The 13,398-nt window shown below is 49.5% G+C and overlaps 1 protein-coding gene across 4 annotated transcripts in view; it reads right to left on the bottom strand.

Annotated features, from left to right (window-relative positions):
* LOC146867161 (polyunsaturated fatty acid 5-lipoxygenase-like) overlaps positions 1 to 13,398 on the bottom strand; it is a 1,030,548-nt gene that overhangs the window by 727,082 nt on the left and 290,068 nt on the right. The gene's annotated exons all lie outside the window — the stretch shown is intronic.

Raw genomic sequence — 13,398 nt, 5'->3', positions numbered from 1 at the left:
ATGACAGTTAAGGATCCCGCCCTTGATGTAATTGACATACAGACACATGCTACACCAGAAGAAATAAAGAAATGGACTGAATTAGGAGGGATCCAAACGGATCAAGGATGGATGACGAAGGAAAAATCTATATGGTTTCTTCCCGACTCCATGGTTCAAGTCATCATTAACACAATACATAGTCCAGCGCACCTAGGAGAAAAAGCTATGCTAGACAGCATTCAACACATTTGGTTCAACAAACACTTGCGAGCAGCAGCCAAACAGAAAGTACGTACCTGTATGGTATGTTGTCAGTTTAATCCAGGTAAAAGCATCCCCGTAGAGCAGGGTGGATTTCAACCTCCCGATCATGCTTTTGAAGTCCTCCAGATGGATTATATCCAGATGGAACGATGTCGAGGATTCAAATATGTTCTCGTAGTTGTCTGTGCTCTTTCCCGTTGGACAGAAGCCTACCCGGTTTCAGATTACACTGCCCCGACTACTGCCAAACAGCTAGTTCGAGAATTCTTCCCACGGTACGGTTTACCACGTGTCGTGTACTCAGATAACGGCCAGCCATTCTCATCCGAACTAATGAAACACGTTTCACTTCTGTTAGGTTACCAATGGAAATTCCACTGTGTCCGACATCCCGAGGCAGCAGGTCTCGTGGAACGCCATAATCAAACTCTGAAAATTAGATTGTCCAAAATATGTAGAGAAAAAGGTGTCGATTGGATAGTAGCCTTACCAGTTGCGCTCTTTTACATGAGAATGGTAGCACATTCTCGAACAGGGCTATCCCCGTATGAGGTGATCTTCGGTAGACCACCAAATATGTGGGGGACGCCTATACCTCGCAAAATCACTGATGTTGACTGTAATATGCTGACAGATTACCTGGCTTCCTTGATGTCTGCACTACAATCTTGTCGTTCACAGGTAGCTGCAGCTTTTCCCGATAACACTGAGGTGAAACCCCATGACGTGGTTCCAGGGGATCTGGTTCTTGTGAGGAATTTCGACCGGAAGACCCAGCTGGAGCCCAGGTGGAAGTCGCCCAAACTCGTTTTGCTGACAACAAGGACAGCCGTGAAGATTGAGGGACGTAAAGGGTGGTTGCACTCGAGTCATATCAAGAAATTTTATGGACTACCGTCCGATGTGAACACTCAGCCCTGCATCCCCTCACAGACAGACTCAAAGCTCCCCTTGGTTGAACAGACAAAACACGAACTCTATAAACTGAAACTAAGGTCTAGCAAGTCAGACAATTTGATTGTTTAAGTCCTCTCCAAGGTGAATCGGTTGAATTTGTCTCTGACATGTATCCTCTAGACCGAAATAGAGAGAAAAATAGACAGATACAGCTTAGAAAACATGCGTACTGTAAATCACTTCGTAGTCATTGCATAGTGACATTATTAATTTTGTTTTTTCTAAGTCTTCTGATCATCATTTCTAGTGTATTGCTACATATGTATTACCCTATTTCCAAACGTGCTTACAATGTTACTGCTGAACATTCTTTTAGCGAATTACCTCCGCATGAGTTGTCTTATAGATTTGCGCTGCGCAACAACACTTTTATTAGTATGTTACATCATTCCCATCAGACCAGCAATGCTACAAATTGTTGGATATGTGGCCGACTCCCTCCCTATCAGAACTATAAGGGAGTTTTGCCTCTCTTTCCGTATCCGTTCACACACAATGGCTCCTGTGGAGCATGGTTTAGTTTGATTAATTCCCTAGATTCAAATTCAGTAGTTTATCAAGACAGCTGGGTATGGGGAAACCTGAACCTAGTTTTGCTTAAAGTCTGCTACCCTAACAAGGAGGGACTTCCCAAAAGAACAGGAACTGATCTAGAAAATGAAGTATATGGATTAGGTAACTTTACACTTAACCTCATGATTCTGAATGTTGAATCCGAAGCTACACCAATCTTGCCCGCTATGTCAGTATTTCCAGGTAAAGGTGAATTATGTGTAAGAAAGAATGGTTCCATACACATGGGCCATAGTAAATGCACCACTGTAATAAAATTCAGTGATCAAGGCAAGTCCACATTCAGAGCCTCTCGTCATTCCTACTTCATATGTGGCCAGACTGCATATATACGTTTACCTCTAGATGGGGATGGTACCTGTTACATAGCATTCCTTCTGCCACCTGTTTTCCTAGCCCCTCCTGATTATCACAGAAATACTCATTTAGTACACAATAGACAGCAGAGAGATCTCCCGATTGTCGATTACACTGAAACGGCATGGGAGCAATACACAGATTTCAATAAAGGTTTCTTTCCCTATATAGGTACAGTCACTAATAGTAAGCTGATACGTAGATTAACTAGAACCCTTGAAGCAGTAGTGAACGAGACTACTTCCGCCCTAGGCAACTTAACAGAGGAGCAGTCTGCGATGCGGATTGTTGTGCTTCAAAATCGTCTTGTCCTTGACGTCATCCTGGCCGATAGGGGCGGAGCTTGTAGGGTCATCGGATCAAGTTGCTGTGTTTTCATACCAGAAAATTCGCCGTCAGTATATAAAGCCATAACTCGCCTTCATAAGATTATAAGCCAGATACACCAGAGTCCAGGCACCTGGACTTGGTCCGGTTGGTTCTGGAGCGTGTTGTCAGCCTGGGGATGGAGGATCCTATCCTTCCTAGGTATTGGCTTTCTCATACTATTCAGTTGCTGCTTATGTCTACAATGTGGGCCAGCGATTTGTGGTCTGTGTGCCACATCGTGTATCCCGCATCCAAGTTTTCGTTCAAGATCCCGGAAGAAGAAAGAAGAACAAATGATGCTATATGAACAGATTGATGGATTGATGAAGATCGATATCTCCTGAGGGTCCGTAGGGGACAAGGAGGGAATGAGGAAATATGAATTTTGTGATCAGTTATGTCCCCTATCGTAGACCCCAACGGCTCCATGTGCATGCTACAAGTACATGTATGTTCCCTCCAGTTCCAGTTATGAAGACGCAAATACATGTGCGTCCACCGTCAACATGTCCTCTTTCAGATCCGCCATGAATGGGTCAGATATTCCATTCCTAAGTATGAAAGGCCACCGACTTTATGTGGTTCACTCTCCACATTTTACAGATTCAGGCGAGTAGGCCCTGAATTCTGCCATCAAGCCTTTTCCTGCCTTCTGCCTCTGAAAGCTCCAGTCCGAGCCCGCATCTGTATCCATGAACTTTGTCCTACTCCCTGCGCGGCTAACGGTGCCTGATCCAGCCTGTTGCCTGCCAAAAACTGTATTTCACCTTCAAGATTATCTGCTCCGCTCCTCATCCGATGCATTCCTGTCTAGTAGTTTAGGTAAACATTCTTCCAGCTACCGAGCAAAGGGCCAGGCCTCACTGTCCTCATGCAAGTAATTCATAGCCCCTGTTACCATGGAAGATTCCTGCCCCCTCGCATCTCATGTAGACACTTAGACGCTTGTACACGCACTAACAGTCAGTATAGAATAGATTCCGTCCGAGAGACCTTTCCTTTTGGATAATACAGTTCTTTAAACATAAGATATTAGATATGATTTGGGATTAGGTTGCCATGACCCCTCAGACTTCTGTCTCCACATGTAGAGCTAAATGTCAAGTCCCCTTCACCCTCTAGTTGCACGTCAATCACACGTCATGCGGCTGCGCGCGCATCTCTGCCAAATATTTCTGCTGACATTGCAGGATTCTCTTATGGATCCACCCACTTGTGACATCATGTTTAATGACGTTTCTAGTTACGCCTATATGTACGCCTTTTTCTATTACGTATGTGTATCATTATCTGTATTATCAGCTGTTACGCCTCCTGCATCTGTCTTAATGTAATACTTTTCATATAAATATCTTTACTTGTCAATAATGTATTGCCTTCCCTTCCTGAACCTTCGTGGTGATGGAATTTGGAGCCTATGGTTCGAACCGTAATTCCTTTGTAGAGGAATAAAGCCTTTCAGAACCTCTAATACCACGGATTCTGCCTCTTATTTTTTTTTTTTTTTTTTATAAAATTTTTATTGAACAATAATTCGGTTACAAGCACGGGCCTACAACCACCAGGGCCGGCCGCTAGGTACAGAATGAGATATACATTGATCAAGGCTGCAGTCAAGTCCCGGGGCGCAGCCCCGTAGTGGCTCCGGATAGTTCTAAAGGAACAGGAGACTTAAGTCCAACAGACACAAAAACTAAAAGAAAAACAAAAGGCGAGGCATAAGGGCAAACAGTGCGGGTCAGGCTTCCTCCGGGGAACTCCAGTGCAGACCATTAAGCAGCCGGCAAAAGGAAGGAGTACCGGGAGGCTGGGGACGGGGGGGGGGGGGTCAAGGGAGATGAACGTCCATATGTAGTTATTCCAAAAGGTGCCAGGAACCATCAGGGGTCAGGGGGACATGGCGATATCGGTGTCCACCAGGGGGGGCGTACAGATACCCCCGCGATACGCATTCCATTGCCCCCAGATTCTACCCCATGCCCCCGGCTTACCACGGGCCACATACACAGTCTTCTCCCTGAACATACACCAGTCCATATTCTCCTTCCATACTGACACGGTGGGCGGCCGTTGGGCGCCCCAAAGCTGCGCTATATCTCTCTTGGCAATCATGTTCCCCAGGGCCGCCCACCGAGTCTGAGCCGCGCTGTAATCATTGGGCTCCCACACATTCAGGACACAGCGACGCACCTCCGGCAGCAGCACAACCCCAGTGACCTGTCCCATAACCGTATGGACCCGGCGCCAGTAGTCCGCCACCTCGCGGCACTCCCACAGGATATGGAGAAAGGTGGCGCTGAGCCCACAACCCCGCTTACAGAGCCCGTCGTCGGAAAATCCCATCGAGACCAAGCGAGGACCCGTCACATACACCCGGTGAAGAATCTTAAGCTGTACCAACCGGAGACGGGCTGGAATGGCGACCTCCTTGGGGGACGACAGTGCAGACTGCCAGTCCTCGTCGTCCAATTCCACCCCATCCCCCGTCCAAGCCTCCCGGAGGCGCACAAAGAGGTCAGCCCGATGATTAATCAGTTTCTTATAAGTTAAAGAAATAGTACTGTCAGGGACATGTCCGTCAAGTATGCGGTCCTCGAGGGGCGAGGAAACCGGGATCTTGGTCCCCTCCCCAAAGACCGAGAGCAGGGCGTGTCGAACCTGGGCATAGCGGAAGAACTCCCTGTCAGTAAGCTCGTATTCGGCCTGGAGCACCGCGAAAGTCTTAACCGTGCCCTTATGCCACAGGTCTCCCACTTTGCTGATACCAATCGTATCCCACTGGTCAAACCCCTTCGTAGTCCAGAGGCTGCCCAGGCGGTCGGAGGCAAACAAAGGAGTAGCACATGTTAGTCGCTCACTCCAGCCCGTGGCCGCAGTGGCAGCCCTCCAGGTCCGCACCGCAATCTTAGTAGGACCCGTAAGGGTCCGGCCAGCCGAGCGGGAGTAAAGTGCCCTGTTATAGTTCCCGCCGGGAAGCAGGAACTTGTCCATCTCATACGCCGGATTCAAGCCAGGCGCATACGTGGCATGGTTAATGGCCGATAGCTGCGAGGCCCAATAGTACCTGCGAATGTCAGGAAGCGCGATGCCCCCGTCGTACCAGGGGAGAGTAAGCTTAGCAAGAGCAATACGCGCCCGCCCGTCCCACACCAGTCTCCTCTGCAGGCTCTCCACCTCCCGAAAGTAGGCCACTGGGATAACGTCGAAGGAGTTCTGGAGTGCATAGAGGAACCTGGGAAGGGACATCATTTTGAACAGCGCGGCCCGACCCAGCGGGGACAGGGGCAGCCTGCACCACCGGGCCGTGTCCTCTCGCAATCGCCGGAGTGGACGCAGGAGATTCTGCTCATAGCGAGCCACCGGGTCCAGCGAAACGTATATCCCCAGGTACTTAAAGCCGCTCAGAGATATTTGGATCGGAAGCCGAGGCGGCAGGAGAGGAGGACCACCGGAGATAGGATAGACGCAGGATTTAGACCAATTGATCGTGAGACCCGAATTGTTCCCAAAGGAAGTCAGAACGTCAAAGAGGACGTTGAGCGACTGCCGCGGTGAGGTGAGATACAGGAGAATATCGTCCGCATACAGCGAGACCCGATCTTCGAAGCCCGGGGCCCACCGGATCCCTCTAAGCGAGGGCTCCCAGCGGAGCCAAGCAGCGAGTGGCTCCAGGGCGAGAGCAAAGAGCAAAGGGGACAACGGGCACCCCTGCCTCGTGCCCCTGCCAAGGGCAAAGGGCCGAGAGACCCGCCCATTCACCACCACCTGAGCCATGGGTCCCGTGTAAAGAAGCTTCACCCAGCCAATAAATCCTTCCCCAAAGCCAAATTTAGCCAAGACAGCCCAGAGGAATGGCCACTCGATGGTGTCAAAAGCCATCGTGGCATCCAAAGAAACCAGCACGGCCGGTTCGGAGAGGAGCTCCGCCCTGGCCAGGGCGCCGTGAAGACGCCGCAAGTTAAGAGCGGTGTTGCGGTGCGGGATGAAGCCGCATTGGTCCGGATGAATAAGATCGCACACGACGCTCAACAAACGATTGGCAAGGACTTTCGCCAGGATTTTAGGCTCTGCATTTAGCAGTGAAATAGGCCGGTAAGAAGTACAGCGGTCTCGCGGCTTGCCCTCCTTGGGGATCACGACTATCGTGGCCAAACGCTGGTCAGCCGGAAGGGAACCCGCCGCAAGAGACTCACGGAACATGCGACTGAGGAAGGGCGCAAGCTTATCAGGGCGCAATTTATATAGCTCAATGGGCAGACCGTTGGGACCCATAGCCTTGCCCGAGCGAAGGGAGCGGATCGCGGTCGCTATTTCATCCGCCGACAAGGGGGCGTCCAGCCGCTCACGGTCCTCAACGGACAGGCCGGGCAAGGCAATATCCCTCAGTAGAAGGCGAGAGTCGTCCTCATCTCTGTCAGTCACTGGGGAGTACACAGCCCGGAGGTGGTCGGCGAAACATTCCACAATCTCATCCGGCTCAGTCACACACATACCATCCGCAGCACGCAACTCCGGGACCACACGATTCACTCTCTCCTTTTTGTCCAGCCACGCAATCAACTTTCCCGCCTTGTCCCCGGCGTCGTACAGTCGACCCTGCTGCTCCCTATACATAGTTTTGGCCGCGTCAGTGACCAGGGACCTATATTCAAACTGTTTCAGGCTAAGGGCATGGAGCCCGTCCGGAGTGACATTCGCCTCCAAGGCCGACTCCAGCCCCGAGATGTCAGTCTCCAGCCTCACCACTGCCTCACTCTTGACCTTCTTAGCCACCACTATCTGGGAGAGGGCGTGTCCGCGGATCACGGTTTTAAAGGCTTCCCACAGGGACATTGCAGACGACACCGACCCCTCGTTATCAAGGAAGTATTGGTCCATAGCCTTAACCAGGCTGTCGCGAGTCGTAGGGTCTCGCAGATACCATGGGTTAATGGGAGCGATCCGCCCTGCAGACCGCGACCCGGTGTCAAAAAGAAGCCACAGCGGAGAATGGTCGGAGATACCCCGCGCCAGGTGCCTGACCTCTCTAATCCGACCAGTCTGCGCCGCGGGCATAAGGAAGTAGTCTAACCTAGAGAGACTCCCATGCGCCCCCAAGTGAAAGGTGAACTGACATTGGGTCGGATGCATTAATCTCCAGCTATCCACCAGGCCGAAGGTCTCCAACATCCCACCCAGCCATGCCTGGGCAGCGGGGAGGGTCCTTGGTGGGCGACGATCCAGTTCACCCGAAACCACAGAATTAAAGTCCCCGCCCATGAGCAGGAGGCTGTCCGGAAGGTCAAGCAGCATTCGACCCAAGTCAGTGAAGGTGGAGTTCTGGAGGCCCGGGGGGACGTAGACTGAAACCAGGGTAAGGGGCTGCCCCTCCCACCTCCCAATCAAACACACATAGCGCCCTCTGTCATCCGAGACTATCTTGGTGATCTCCACCGGAAGGGAGGTTCGCAGGAGAATGCCCACCCCCCTGGAACCAGTTGTGAAACCAGAATGGGCTACGAGGTGATATCCCCCCCTGTTCATTGCATGACAAACATTACCAACCAGATGCGTCTCGTGGAGAAACACCACATCAGGAGTCAAGCGACGCAAATATTGCAGCACTACACCCCGCTTGATACGGTCCCCCAACCCATTGACGTTCCATGACATAAGCCTCAACCCGTCCCCCCCCATCCCCTCCAATAGATCAAGGGTCCCCCAGCCTGCAGCACCGTTCCCAGATGTGGACAAAAATCAATACCTCGCCCTGTAAACAAAAAACACACAACAAAACAACCCCTCCTCCCCCCCAACCCCACCCCAAGTCCAACTCCCCCCACCCTGCACCCCTGCGGGCCAAAAAACCCCCCCAACTTGCAGTGTGCCTGTCGCCCCACTAACCCCATTCTACGAAAAGACCCCGGAGGAGGAAAGGGACCCGTCCCCGCCCGCCCCCCTCACAGGTCCTGGTGAAACACAATATACAAAAGGAGTAAGACCCAACTGAACAGTGCAAAACGGCAAAATCAAGGACCAAAAGTCATTCTAAAGGGGACCCGTCACCTGCGGTGCCCGCAGAGGGTCCGGGACGGCCACCTCCGTCCGGCAGCGAGTCCAGCCAGTCACTTGCGGTCACAGGAGAGTCAAAAAAGGCTGTCCGATCCCCATGTTCCACTCGGAGTTTTGCAGGGTAGAGCATCGAATACTTTAGGCCCAGCTCGCGGAGACGACGCTTCACCCCTTGGAATCCCATCCGCTGTTTCTGGACCAGTTGCGTGAAGTCCGGGTAAAAATTGATGGTCGAGTTCTCGTGACGAACCGGGCCGTGGGTCCGTGAGGCCTGCAGAATAGCGTCGCGGTCCCTGTAGTGGAATAGTTTGGCCACGATAGGCCTCGGGGGGGCCCCCGGTTGGCCGACCGCCCGGAACTCGATGGGCCCGCTCCACGGCAAAGAACTTACTTAGGCCAGCCGGGGACAACTGTTGCAGGATAAGTTCCTCGACCACGAGGTCAACCGGGCGGCCGTCGGAGGACTCCGGTACACCTATGACGCGGATGTTGTTGCGTCGGGCCCGTCCCTCGAAGTCCTCAAGCCGCCGGGCCATATGATCGTTGACCACCCTGATGTCTCCAAGCGCGGCCCGCAGATCCGACACCTCCGCACCGAGGGTGGAGGTCCGTGTATCGAGGGCCTGGACCCTCTCGTTAGTTTTGGAGAGGTCGGCCCGGATCAGGGTGACATCAATCGCGACGGTGTCGATCTTACGGGCCAGGGCCTCGTATTGCGTGGCGATGGTTTCCCTGATGCCAGCAATGGCGCCCATAATGTCCTGCAGGGAAAGTTCCGTAGAGACGTTCGTGCCTCCCCCTGCAGCGTCCGGGGGGAGGCCAGCAGCACCAGGGGACCCTCTGCCCTGGGTGTAGCGGTCCATGTTGTTGCTCTGGACCGCTCCCCCGCGGAGGGAGGCCTTGGTCTTGCGCCCCTCGGGACCCCCTTTGCCCCCCATGTGAACACGGTCACTCAAGGGGACCTCCAATCAAGAGGTGTAAGGGCACCAGCAGGAAGACCTCAAAATGTCGGTATAGGGGTCCGAGGCGATAGGCACTCTAGTGGCAGGTGGAGGAAACCTCGTGCAGAGGCCCAGGAAGCACCTCGCCACCCCGAGCGCACCCGCCAGCTGGTCTCCTGAAGTCCAAAACCGAAACCGAAAGTGGTGGATCGGCAACTGGCACCGCGCTGAAGCCGCTGTTGTTCAATTGCAGCCCGGCCCCACGGGTCACCTTCACCCCGGTCACCTCCGTCGGGTGGGTCCCAAAAGTTCCGACGACGACAACTCAGGATTCCCAGGTCCGAGTTGATTTTTGAAAAGAGATATGTGCTCAGCTGGTCTTCATCTCCCAGATTCCATAAACCACATCAGGATATTCTCAGGATAAATTCCGAGGAGCAGAAAGGGTCCGGGGAGCCCTGTGCTCACGCGACCATCTTGGATGCGCGCTAGGCTCCTCCCCCCCTGCCTCTTATTTTTACTGAGTTATTCTTACTAGACTTTACCGCATAAAAAATAGTACCGGTAATGAAATATTTACCACAAATCCTGGAACTAGTTTACATGAATCCAGGATGCCCTTCACAGTACCACAGAAACATTCAAAATCTGACCATATCCTCGCCATGCTTACCTAAAAACTTTCATATTCTAGGTTATTTCATGTAGACTTTTAAATTGAATTCATATTATATTTTGTATATCACTGTATTACATATAAATGTATAATCAATTATTGCATTTTAGATTTCTGTAGTGAGCACTCTGAGGTAAAATAGTCTCCAATGTTACTCTGTGTTACGTTGCAAACCAAGTCACAGTTCACTCCACATCCCCCCTTCTATGAGGTATGGAATGTGTATCTGCCGAGGCCACAGGAAAAGGCCCTGCCCAGCTTCAGAATGTACCAGTCATCTTCACTCCTCATTCCTAATATTCCTCCTCCTGTAGGAATGTTATCTGCAATGTTGACTTGGACTGTGTATATTTAATGTCAGTTACCCAGCTCTCCAGGGTTCTCTACCATACAGACTGTACAAGAGTACATGCAGACAAGATGCTTTTCTTCCTACCTCAAGATAACGGTTAATGATGGAAAAGAACAGTGTATGCACATGCTCTCTTTAGGCCCGATTTAGAGTGCGATGGACCGAGTTACTTCATCACAAACGTGTAGAATATCTCATCCACTGTATTACAAGTAGATTATATCCTTTGGCACTTGTAATACGGTGGCCAGGAAATCCGTCCCCTTTGTGATGGAGTAAGCCATCCACCTAACACTAAATCAGGTAATTTCTTTCTCTGTTTAACCAGATAATTAAAAGTCATAACTTTAACCCTTGTAGCTAACTGAACACACTGAGTTGTGTTGTCTGCTGGTTGCTATTGAATATCCTACATCTGCCTTATGTGGTAAAAACTTTAATCTGTTCAGCTATTGTAATTAGACCCTGGCTATTAACAACCTATTCATCCAGAAAAGGGATATCCAGCACAATTCCAGTAACTGGAGCATAACCTTTCTCCTTAAAGGAGACAGAACCATTTCCCTTCGAAAACTTAGTGCCTGGGCTTACAGTAATAAGGCACAATAGCTGCTATGCTTTTTTATATTTCAACTTTCAGGTGAACATTCCAAGCAATAAATAAGCCAATGACATCACAGACTCACTAGAGTTCACTCCAATGGTTTTGTTTCCAACCTACACTGCAGTAGATACTCTTGATTTGGTTTTTTCTGCGCCCTGCACACAATAGTCCTAGCAGTTAAATGTATATCCTGGTCACACCACTACCTGATTGCCTATGTGAAAAAGACACACTTTGAATATCAGATCTTTAAAGTGACTATGCCAATCAGCCATATTCTATGCAATTACAGGGCTGTTAGCCTCCAGCCACATTTTTAGCCACTTTCATTGAGGTCTGCCCATCTCATTCAGTTGATATTGAACCTGTTCCTCTAATCAATACTATTCACCTTATCACCACCAAAACACCTACATTATTCCCTCTCTTGGCTAAAAACCAAAGGCAGCCAACAAGGCAAATAACAAGTGCTTTGATACAAAACTGAGAATAACATACAAACATTCAGTGTGACATTTAAGGGCCTTTTAATCAGATCCCTTCGACAAAGGGTAGTAACCACAGATTTAAAGCAAGCTATTGTAATTCTCCATATTGAAAAAGCACAACTGCAGACCCTGTGAATTTAGCAAACAACAGACTTATATCTAACCTCCCTCAAAGTAAAATACATCAGAGCAAAGTCAACTGCCACCTTTAAGAATTCATTGACTCCATTAAATTTGATAAATGACTCTCAGGCTTTTAACCTGACAGGGGCATGGTAAATGCTATTGCAGACCTCAGAGAAGATGTTCTTTCACCCCTTAATGCTGGACAATCGGACATTTTGATTTATAGCTTACACATTTTCCTGTGCCAGGTTAAATGGAACAGAATTTCAATTGTGTCAATCATTCCTCTCTGGCGCCAGAAAACAAATTAAAAATGGACCACCACCTTTGGCTCTGGAACCCATTGTATTAATGCACCCCTGGGCTGCTCTCTTTCTCCACTAATTATTTTTTGTAGGAGTTTTTTTATTATCAATATCCACTTGTGTAAATCTTAAAGTGTCTAACTATGTGCAAAGCCTTAAGTGTCTAACACATTGTATGCGGCAGAGAAAAACATTTCAACACTAGTTATCTCCCAATTTCAAGGAATGGGTGATTATCTGTATACAATTCAAGTGCATAGAGTCCTATGGATAGAGTTGGATGCTACATTTAACAAACAAAAGAGAACTACAGATAGTACGTTGTTAGTACAATGGTACCAGGGGCATTGTCAAATACTTACGTTCGCTCACTTAGGTGACACAGAACAAAATAAACTTGATTTGTCTCCTATGATTCAATTGTAAAGTTCAGCCTGAACCCAGTGTATCACTAGAGGCTCCCTCATACACCCCCCTCCCCGCTCACCACACAGCCTGCAGTTCCCCATAATACTAGGTCACAAACCTGGCCTCTAAATTATGATTAGGTCACTAGACAGTCATCAGAACAACATACAGATAAACAAACTCTCATCAGCACTGGGTAGCCAGAGTCACTGAGACATTGCCTCATTAGCCAGTCAGGGGGACTATCCCATTACAGCACCAGTTGGGGACAGCTTCAACAATACATCAACTGACTTATACGGGGATCATGACCTTGCTGTGATGACAGAAAAGAGTTTCTGTTGACATTTCACGCTTTCTCAAATGGACATCAGAGAACAATCATTTAAAGAATCCCAAGGCACAGTGCATCACCTACACTACTCTTATTACAAGCTAGAGAAGAGACACTAGTTATGACATATTAGGTGCACTTTCTGGACATAGGAAGGATGGCCTAACAGCGGTAAAGAGAGGCATCTTTACTCATGGGCTGGTCGGGTAGGAGAGCATCAGTGTCTTAGTATGCATACTTCTGCAAGTGCTAAGACCGTTGACAGCCTGGGTTAGTGTGTGTGGAAATGCCTATAATGTAGGCCATCTTGTGAAGAAGTGCTAGCCTATCAGTCTTGGTTAGCGTGGAGTTCGTAGAGCACTGTAAAGAGTGCCAGATTTTGGATAAGTAGGCAAGTACACTAGGGCAAGTCCATCATATAGTATCAAACAGCAATCGGATTGTCGACAGCACCAGCACTTACGGTCTACAGTCGATTCTGCTCGATTCAGTTTTTGTTGCTCCAGCTATGAATGATCTTTAAATGATTGTATTCCAACAGGGCTTCTCGATGACCCATGCTGTGAAAAGGTAGGACTTCAGTTCACTCATGGTCTGTGTAGTCATGCTTG

This window comes from Triturus cristatus, chromosome 1_2, assembly GCF_964204655.1.
Source record: "Triturus cristatus chromosome 1_2, aTriCri1.1, whole genome shotgun sequence".
Taxonomy (NCBI): domain Eukaryota; kingdom Metazoa; phylum Chordata; class Amphibia; order Caudata; family Salamandridae; genus Triturus; species Triturus cristatus.
The sequence above is the reverse complement of the archived record's forward strand: the minus strand, read 5'-3'. Positions and strand labels throughout refer to the sequence as shown.